The sequence below is a fragment of the Mustelus asterias genome, chromosome 25 (genome assembly GCF_964213995.1).
Source record: "Mustelus asterias chromosome 25, sMusAst1.hap1.1, whole genome shotgun sequence".
NCBI classification, from domain to species: domain Eukaryota; kingdom Metazoa; phylum Chordata; class Chondrichthyes; order Carcharhiniformes; family Triakidae; genus Mustelus; species Mustelus asterias.
Window position 1 is genome coordinate 30,614,719 of NC_135825.1, and position 10,560 is coordinate 30,625,278.

Consider the following 10,560-nt stretch of genomic DNA (forward strand, 5'->3'; position numbering starts at 1 on the left):
CGAAAAAGATTCATGCTGAGGGTGAGGGGAGTGGGGGACTGTAATTGATAGGCATAGACAAAAAGGCAATGTTAATGGTGACGATAAAGGCTGAGAATGGTGCTAAGAGCGTCCATTAAGAGACCGGAATGTGTAAATTGTTTATTGTTGGTTTCAAGTAAAGGGCTGCAAGTTACAATGTTTTTGAAAAAAAAAGGAAGACTTCACTCAAATTTTAAATCAACAAAGGAGTGAGTAGGAGACAACAAAATGGCTGAACCCAGAATAAAAATGTCAGGATATGACCATCCACTATTATTTTCAGATGCGGGGGGGGGGGGGGGGGCGCAGAAGGAACAAGATGGAAAGCGAGATTTTAGAAGTCGAAAAATAAAAAATATGTCTCAAGTAATAAAAACGGTTGAATGAGATGAAAAGAAGAAATGAAATAAAATAAATGGAAATGGTGAAGGTGGAGGGGAGAGTTCATGTCCTGAAGTTGTTGAACTCGATGTTCATTCCAGAAGGCTGTAAACTGTCAGATCAGAAGACGAGGCCCTGTTCCTCCAGTTGGCGTTGGGCTTCACTTAAACATTGCAAAAGGCCAAGGACAGACATAGGAGAGCATGGTGTGTTGAAATGGTAAGCAACAGGAAGGTTTGAGTCCTGCTTGTGAAAGGACTGAAGGTGTTCTGAAAAGCAGTCACCCAGTCTGTGTTTGGTCTCTCCGATGTAGAGTAGACCACATTGGGAGCAGCAAATGCAATGGACCAGATTAAAGGAGCTGCATGTGAAGCGTTGCTTCACCTGAAAAGAGTGTTTGGGCCCTAGGAGGGTGAGCAGGGAGGAGTTAAAGGGACAGGAGTTGCATCTTCTACGATTGCATGGGAAGGTGCCATTGGCGGCGGGTAAGGTGTTGGGTGTGATGGACGTGTGGACCAGGATGTCCCGGAGAGAATGGTCCCTGTGGAATGCTGACATGGGCAGTGAGGGGAAGATGTGTTGAGTGATGGCATCATGCTGGAGTTTACAGAAATGACGGATGATGATCATTTGAATGCGGAGGCTGGTGGGGTGTAAAATGAAGACCAAGGGGACCCTATCCTGGTTCTGGGAGGGAGGGGTGGAGGTGAGAGCAGTGTCCCAGGGGATGGGTTGGATATGGTTGAGAGCCCTGTCAACCACAGCAGATGGTTTAGAAAGAAGGAAGACCTATCAGCAGTGCCATTTTGGAAAGAGGCATCATCAGAACTGATGAGGCAGAGGCAAAGGAACTGAGAAAATGGGATGAAGTCCTCACAAGATGTAGGGTGTGAAGAGCTGTCATCAAGGTAGCTGTGAGAGTCAGTTGGCTTGTAATGGATACTGATGGACAGTCCATCACCAGAAATCGAGACAGAGAGGGCAAAGAAGGGAAGAAAAGTGTCACAGATTCCTTCCTAAATCTTCCTAAGACTGTATGGTGGCACAGTGGTTAGCAGTGCTGCCTCACAGCATCAGGGACTTGAGATCAATTCCTGGCTTGGGTCACTATCTGTGCGGAGTCCGCACATTCTCCCTGTGTCTGTGTGGGTTTCCTCCGGGTGCTCCAGTTTCCTCCCACAGTCCGAAAGACGTGCTGGTTAGTTGCATTGGCCATGCTAAATTCTCCATCAGTGTACCTGAACAGGCACCGGAGAGTGGCAACTAGGGGATTTTCACAGTAACTTCATTGCAGTGTTAATGTAAGCCTACTTGTGACACTAATAAATAAACTCGAAATAAAACAGTGAAATTATAATGTGAGATTAGGAGGTGAAACAAGGGGAAAGTAAAGTTGAGCTCAACTGACTAGAAAGTCTGTTCTTTACTCCTGTAACAAAAAATTGCTTATAATCTTGTTGGTTGAGTATATGTTTATTTAACCCATTATAAACTTGCAAGTGTTTTGATTGCTCCATTGAAGACCTTTATTTCTGGACTGGACTGCACTAGGACAAAGACAAGGACTGCAGCCTTTATCTATTATTACAAAAACACAGTGATACAACTGCAATTGTAGACAGGGAGATGCACAGGTGAGGAGTGAGCACTGTTTGGTTCATTCACTTGACTCAACCGTCCTTACTGCATGTCTGATCAATGTTTTGCTGATACTTTTCAAAAAAGATCCACTGCAGGAGCAGTTGGCAGGTAGATCAGCAAAGATAAGACAAAATACAATGGATGCTGGAAATCCAAAAACAAAATACTCAACAGGTCAGGCATCATCTATGGAGAGAGAAATAGAATTGACGTTTAGGTCGATGACCCTTCATCAGATAACCAGGGCAACCAGACACCTGTCATATTTCACCCACTATCTCTACTGAAGGAAATTGACATCCAGAAATGTTGGCTGTTGGAATTCTGTGGTAGCAAACTTGCCACTCAAGCCATCTGGAGGGAGGTGGTACTGGAGTGTCCACTCTCTCATTCCCAGGGCTGGAGATTGGTGCTACAAAATGGCTACCGATCTCTCCGAACAGCAAATACTTACTTTTGGACTCAATTCTCATTTCTAACCTATGTGAGTGTGTATGTATGCGCTTCATCATTTTTCTTGCATTAATTAGCTAATAAATTCATTCTTTCTTCAATTCAAGAAAGTCTGATTAAATTGGCTCCATTTAAAACCTAAACGCTGGACTGGGAAAAGGAATCCCAGAAGGAAATGGATCATTTTAAAATTAATCTTTTTGTGACCATGTGTGGGGGGGTTTACTAAAGAAAGGGAGCCAGTTCATCACTCCACACCTTCGATAACAAATTAGGGGAGCCTTGCCTGGGACCGGGTGTAACAGGTAAAGTAAGAACTTGGGTGAGGTAAGTGGGTAGAGTGGATGAGGTATGGATAAAGAAGTAGGGTGGATTAAGAGGTAGGGTGGGTTAGATAAATGGGTAAGGGGATAGGATGGATAAAGGCATGGGGAGCATGCTGTGAGTGGGTAAGGGGCTAGTGTGGCAGGTGGGGGGGTGGCAGGTGGGGAGGGTGGCAGGTGGGGGGGGGGTGACAGATGGGGTGTGGTGTGTGATTGAGCAGGTGGCCTGGGGGTTAGGATTAAGTTTTATCCTGTTAAAAATTCCTGGGTAACATATCCAGGTAAATAATTCATAACTATCTGAAGTTTCTGACTCTATCTCAGAGATAGAGACTTTTCTGGAGGGTCCTGGGGAGTAGGAGAATTACCCAGCAGAAGTTCAAACTTCCTGGGCAACTCACATGGAGTTCTTGTGTTGGGCCTTCCGAGGTGTCCCATGACACGTCTTCCGGGTACATCCGGTGACCGGAAGTGCCAATTAAACTGCATCCAATGTTGGACGGTTGAAATGATGATAAAAACTAGAGTATTATGAACAAAATAAAAATCAAATTGACTCATTCTGCAAGTTCAGAAGTTCGCTGTGGTGTGAGTGCAGCTTTGGAAAACCACCAAAACTAAAATGACTCATCCTCACCTTGAGGTTGGAAGACTCCAGGTCTGAGATTTGAAAGAAAAAGTCTACAAATGATTGTTATACAAACGAATTTCAAAAAAACCCTTGTAAAATATAATTGGCAAGGCAGATGAGAAATGTAATCGAGACTACATCATGTCAAGGATCATTCTACTGTGCTCTGCCCAAAGGCAGGTCCTTGGCTCGATGTTTGCTGATGTGTCATCCTGTGCAAGTTCTTTGGCAGCTTGGTCAGTGGCGGTTTGCCATTGCCTTGCCACTCTCAAGGGCAGGGCAAGGGGGCAGGCTGCAAGTCTACCTCAAAAAGAGCAGAAACGGAATCCATGCCTTCAAGCATTAATCTGAACCACACCCTGGCTGTCTTGCCAACTGAGCTAACCAGCCCCTCTCTTGAGAATATTGAAATCCAAAGCTATTGTCAAAAAATCATAAAATAACTGGAGAAAAAAATCTATTTTGAAGTCAGACAGTAGAATTTTTTTCAGTTGTGGGAGAAATTCGATGTGTATATTTCCATCTCCACAGTTCTTTTTTTCAGAAACTCTCCAATAATTCCAACCAAGTATTTTAGCGCTAGCTGCTAATCACTTTTCTGTAATGTGGAGATGCCTGCGTTGGATGGGGTGGACACAGTAAAAAGCCTCACAACACCAGGTTAAAGTCCAACAGGTTTATTTGGTAGCACGAGCTTTTGGAGCGTTGCTCCTTTGTCACTCACCTGATGAAGAAGCAGTGCTCCGAAAGCTCGTGATACCAAATAAACCTGTTGGACTTTAACCTGGTGTTGTGAGACTTCTTACTGTGCCCACTTTTCTGTAAGTAATATCATTCATGTGCTTTCTGAGCACAAACAGCGTTACTAAGAAAAAGAGGGGGTGACATTAGTCTGCATCAACAGTGTGAAATGGGCTTGTAGTAAAGTGGCAGATGATTTTCAAACAAACACAAGAACACAGACACACAAGCAGGAATGCAAAGGTGAGGATTCTCCTTCCTAATACAAGGAGTATTGAGGCCGGATATCACCTCTACTGCTCTTCTGGCTGATGTCAGTTATCTCAATACAGATTGAGGTTGCAAACAAAGAAGCCTCCTGATTACGACGTCCGACTGCTATCCCATATTGCATTTCACGATTGAGACATCAAGATCACGGTGAGTTAGTTTTGAAAATTTCAAAGTATATATTTTTGTCCATATTTGTTCAGATCTTCTTCACTAGCCCCCTCCCCCCACCCCACCCACCTCCCCCCATCCCCCACCCCCCATTCCTATTTGGGTGCCATCATTCCCATCTCATCACCGTGCCACTATTCAATCAAAGGAGCATCCAAGCAATCTAATCTCATGGAGAACCGTCTGACTCTCAGCCAACTGTTAAGAGGTGTCTATGAATGTTATACACTGACTTGCTCTTTGATGCTCTGTTCCTGTCCATCAAACCTCAAGGTCTCTGCTCCCTTTGCCTTGATCTCCCTAATTAATTGGCAAAACCCTCGGAATTCGTTCTGGAAGGAAATGTGGATTATCTTCTCACTCCCTGGAACAGAACATCAATACAGTATCGCACTGTACCATAATTCTACCTGTTGTTAAGGGACTTACATTTTAAAAAACGACTTCAGGGATAAACTTTAAAGCCAATTATGAGTTCAAGAATATAACTCCTGGATCTCTATCCTTCAGAGTTCCAATGAATTGCAATGGGAAGGTGTTACCAAAAGTGAAAGGAAAGTATTTAATATGAACATGTTTGCAAAGCTATGATAGATTTGGTCCATTTTGTATCACTGTGTCAGTTTAGGTTCAAAACAGAATTCATAAATCACTTTTTTGTGACAGTAGTGATCCTGCCTGTGCTGAAACGCAAATGTTTAACATCCATTAATGTCGATTTCATAGTCCTTCTTAGCAGAAGTGAAAATAATACTATTTACATACGTGAAGCTTTAACTCTATTACTCCCAAGCAATTTTCTCCCGTTCTGTTGGCAACACAATAAGCCATAACAGAACAGTTTTGGAAGAATTTACACTGCAAATCCTAAATAGTACAAGCAAAATTCATATTTCGAAACCACAACCACTTTCAATCTCTTTGCACCCAATTTAATTGCAGGAATGTATAATAAATTGAACATCACATTTAACTGTTATCCTTAAGTCACCCTCACATACATTTTAAACAAATATAAATGCACCCTTAACATTTTGCTTCACTTATGCCTGTCAGAATTCTAGTACTTGTTTCAGTGCTGGTACTATGCTAATCTTGTATTTTGTTACATGTTCTGTTTGTAATAAACATAGATGTGCACAGCATTCACAATGTGCACTGTGCTTTTGTTTTAAATGTATACCTTGGTATTTGCCATGTACAGTAAGAAGCCTCACAACACCAGGTTAAAGTCCAACAGGTTTATTTGGTAACAAAAGCCACTAGATTTCAGAGCGCTCTGAAAGCTAGTGGCTTTTGCTACCAAATAAACCTGTTGGACTTTAACCTGATGTTGTGAGGCTTCTTACTGTGTTTACCCCAGTCCAACGTCGGCATCGCCACATCATTTGCCATGTACACCAGATATCGCAAATAATTTGCTTCCATTTTATTTGAATGATGGGTTGAAAGAGATCAGTAAGACAAAACAGCAGTCACCACAACTGCGGTGACGTGAATATTTCACAGGTGGATTTACTATTTCTATCTAATCTTTTGTAAATGTTATTTCAACTGGTGAAAAGTTAGGACTGTAATCGCGACTCATCAGGTCAAAATGATTATTTTGTAAATTCTTGTATCAAGACACAGTTCTTTTTATATTTATTAACTATAGTAAAAATTGGTTTCTGTCAGATTCTGTGAGGGGAAGAGAAATGGTATACACAGGACTAACGACTGTGCAGAAAATAGCCACACCTTAGTTGAACTTTTCTTTCGAGGATGAGATTTCTTTTTTAAAATGTCTTTGATAATAAAGATTTGCTTGTGGACCACTGCCATCACATTGTGTTAATCAAATTATTGTAAAGATCAAGACAGAATCAATTTAATCTTATAAATGATTTAGAGCATTTCCTTGACCGTAGAAGTATTCAATGCAATGGCACTGTTGTGGTAGTTTTAAATGCAACCATTCTTAAAGGGCATTTTAAAAATTATCAGCAGGATGTTTCTGCAAGGAGCTCGATAAGCAACGAAAAAACGTTTATTTAATTGTCTTCCGGTAGAAGTTTTGCTTACAGCTATACTATTGAAGATATAGTTTGTGGTGTTAGATCTTCCAGTTTTTCAGTCAGTTGTTTTGCCGATGGTTTTTTTGATCTTCGACAATCTAACATTACCTTCAACATTAATCTCTCACAATCCAATCACTGGGGCAAAGCTGATTTATACTGAACCTTGCCTGCATTTAACAGATCAGAAAGTTTGCACTGGAGTTGGCACGACCTGTGTAATTCAGTCATTCCAGGAACTCAACCGCCAACACCAACATATAAGCACCAGTCATGAGCAAATGAAGCAGCAATGTGCTTTGATTTACAATGTTATCTTGCCTCTATGAAGAAATGGAAAAAATGTCATCGCTTTTTCACGAAGGTGTCAGTTTTAACGTTGGCTAATGCAGATCAATTTTAAATCTGTCATAAACATCTCACGGAAAGCTTTTTTGTATATGAATCTCGTAAGCAATCTATTTTCTCAATTTTAGGTCAAAGATTCCATGACAATTTTGTGTCCTGACCAATATTTGTCTCTCAAAAAATATCCCTAAAGCAGATATTTATTTCCTCGCTGTGTGCATTTTGGTTGCCTCGTTTCACACATTATAACAGTGACTACCTTTCATATTGGTTGTAGAGCATTTTGTGACATCCTGAGATTGTGAAAAAGGGTTTTATAAATGCAACACCTTCTTGCTTTTAAAGGCTGAAGCAATTGAAAAATTTAAGTAAAAATAGGAAGACAGAAAATACCGTCTGGAATTCTGCGACCTCGCCCACAGCTGGGATTCTCTAGTCCCGCTGCTGAGGAATGGAGATTTCGCTGCGCGCCAAATTCCCCGTTCTTGCTGACACGGGTGTCGGGCTGGACGGGACCGGAGAATTCCAGCCGTCACTTTGTGTTTTGCCAGAGCAATTTTCAACAGTGCCTTCAGGTAAATTAAAATGTTAAATTTTAAATTTAATTAATTAATTTTTTTTTAAAATTAAAGAGCTGAAATGCGGGTTTAGTTTGAATTTGGTGCTTGATGCCATCTTGCAGCTGGAAACCAGGAGTCGAAGCCAGAAAAAGGAACTGCTTAAAATCTCTGCAAGTGCTCATTAAAAAAGTTGTGCAGTATTTTGGTGGCCAACACTTTGACTCATGCACTCTCCTAACGATGACTTGTGAGTAGCTGTTTGCAAGAAAATGCAGCATTGATGTTGATACCAAGCACCGCTTTCATCACTTCATGTCCATTACAGCTGAAGCTGTGTAGAGGACTTCAGAAATGTATCAGAAGATTTTTTTTGGGACACTTCTGTCCAGACTTCGCCAGCATTTAAGCAAGACAGCCTGGAAATTATCAGAGAATTCAACTGAAAGGAACAAATGATGTGCTATTCCATTTTATTGGACACATTTGAAAGGAGTCAACAGGAGAAGTGGAGTGTTTGGACATCTTGCTATGGCCCCTGCCACCACCACCGCCCCCCCAAACACAACACACACACCTCGTTCTGAAATGAGGAACAAGAAGAGGACATGAGATCAGGCAGAGCGAAATGACAGGAGGGTGAGAAGGCTCCTTCCCCTGTACAAGTACAGGCAACTCCTCCTCCACTAGCACCTCGAGTGCCACATCTGCCAATGTGCTACTTGTGTGGCAGCCAGAGCAGTTCATCACCTTCAGTAGAATTGGGTGCAAGGAATCCACAAAACCGCTGCACCAAAATTGTGACTAATCAGCATTCGAATTCTGAACCTGGTGGTTTCTTGTTTAGTACCTCCAGTTAAATTCTAATGATGTGTATCAGCAATGAAGACCAAAACAATGTGGTAAATTCAGGTTTTCAAACAGGCGTTGTCTTATTTTCATTGAACTCATTTAGTGCTCGTTTCCACCCTTTAGCAAATTAATCCCCTAATTATGCATAGAGGAAGTCTTGTGATGCAGTGGGTAACATCCCTGCCTCTGAGCCAGAAGCTCCAAGTCCCACCGTGACAGTCCTGTGCGTTCATACGGTGGCCTCATAACAGGTTGAGTATGTCAACCTGCAAATCCTTCCAACACACCAATGGCTGGCGGTATCATAGAAAGAAGTTTAACAACACCAGGTTAAAGTACAACAGGTTTATTTGGTAGCAAAAGCCACACAAGCTTTCGGAGCTGAAGAAGGGGCTTGGAGCACCCAGAGGAAACCCACACAGACAAGGGGAGAATGTACAACCTCACTCAGACAGTGACCCAAGCTAGAAATCGAACCCGGGTCCCTGGCGCTGTAAGCAGTGCTAATCACTGTGTTACCGTGCCGCCCTGTAAGAGTGGCAGAGATTCCTGGTCAGCCACAGTGGCCTCAAGCTACAAGCCTCCGGTGATACTGGCGACCTGTTCTGGGAATTACCAGCAACAGAACAAGAGACAAGTCTGTCTTAATGCACCACTACGTGCGGGAAGAGAACTGGAATAATTCATAGCATCAAACAGAAATTGATTGGAATAAGTTGGATTTTAAAACTATCACAATGTAATGTTGCTATCACATGATGAAAGCATAACAGGGACCGAATTAAGAGTCTTCAGCGACATGTCTTTCTTGCCGACGCAATGCTGGATAATCCTGCTTTGCTTTTATTACGGTGTGATTAGCACCCTCTAAAGTTAACAAGCGACACTGCATCCCTTTACACCACTTGGAAATAGATATTGCTAATAAACGTCTTCTGTTGGACAAAGTTATATTGAGGCTGGAATTAAATGCTCCTTGCTGGCATTATCCTTCATCAGTGCCTGAACTGCTTTTTTTTTGTTCAGTCAGGACTATTTGAGTACAATGTATAATGAGACAGTTATAAAAAATGCTTCACCAGAATCATTCACACATAAAAGCATAATACTTAAGCAAAATATTGCTCATACTTTCAGCCTGGCCTAGAAAGTTCATGTCTAATATTCACAACTAAATTTTGAAAGAATTCACATTATTAGTAGTTTTTTTTTCTGTATCCCAGCGGCGTGTGAATAATCCTCTTCATCTGCAAAGACCAATTTACATTTTTTTGGAAAATGGTGGCTATTTTCTCTCTTTTCTGGAGTCTTCCCATGCCTGGAGTTTTTCCTGACCAAATATTAGATGCTGCAACACCACAGCAAACACCAATGTATGCAAACTCGGGCAACGAGTACATTGTGAGTCTCTCTGGAAGTCCCTCATTGCTTGAATGGGGGGTGAGGGGGAGAGGGGGGTGGGGGGGGTGAGGGGGGAGAGGGGGGGTGGGGGGGAGGAGGGGGGAGGAGGGGTGAGGGGGGGAGGGGAGGGGGGAGGGAGGGGTGAGGGGGGGGAGGGGAGGGGGAGGGGAGGGGGAGGGGAGGGGAGGGGAGGGGGGAGGGGGGAGGGGGAGGGAGGGGGAGGGGAGAGGGGGAGGGGGGGGGAGGGGAGGGGGAGGGGAGGGAGGGGGGAGGGGAGGGGGAGGGGAGGGGGAGGGGAGGGGGGAGGGAGGGGGGAGGGGGGAGGGGGGGGGAGGGAGGGGGGGGGAGGGGAGGGGGAGGGGAGGGAGGGAGGGAGGGGAGGGGGGAGGGAGGGTGGGGAGGGGAGAGGGGGGGGGGGAGGGGGAGGGGGAGGGAGGGGAGGGGGGGGAGGGGGAGGGAGGGAGGGGGAGGGGGAGGGAGGGAGGGAGGGGTGGGGAGGGGAGGGGGAGGAGGGGAGGGGGGGGGGGAGGGGAGGGGAGGGGAGAGGGAGGGGAGGGGAGAGGGAGGGAGGGAGAGGGAGGGGGGGAGAGGAGGGGGTGGAGGGAGAGGGGGGGAGGGGAGAGGGGAGGGGTAGAGGGGAGGGTGGAGGGGAGGGGGGTGGGGAGGGGTGAGGGGAGGAGGGGAGGGGGGGGAGGGTGGGAGGAGGGGAGGGT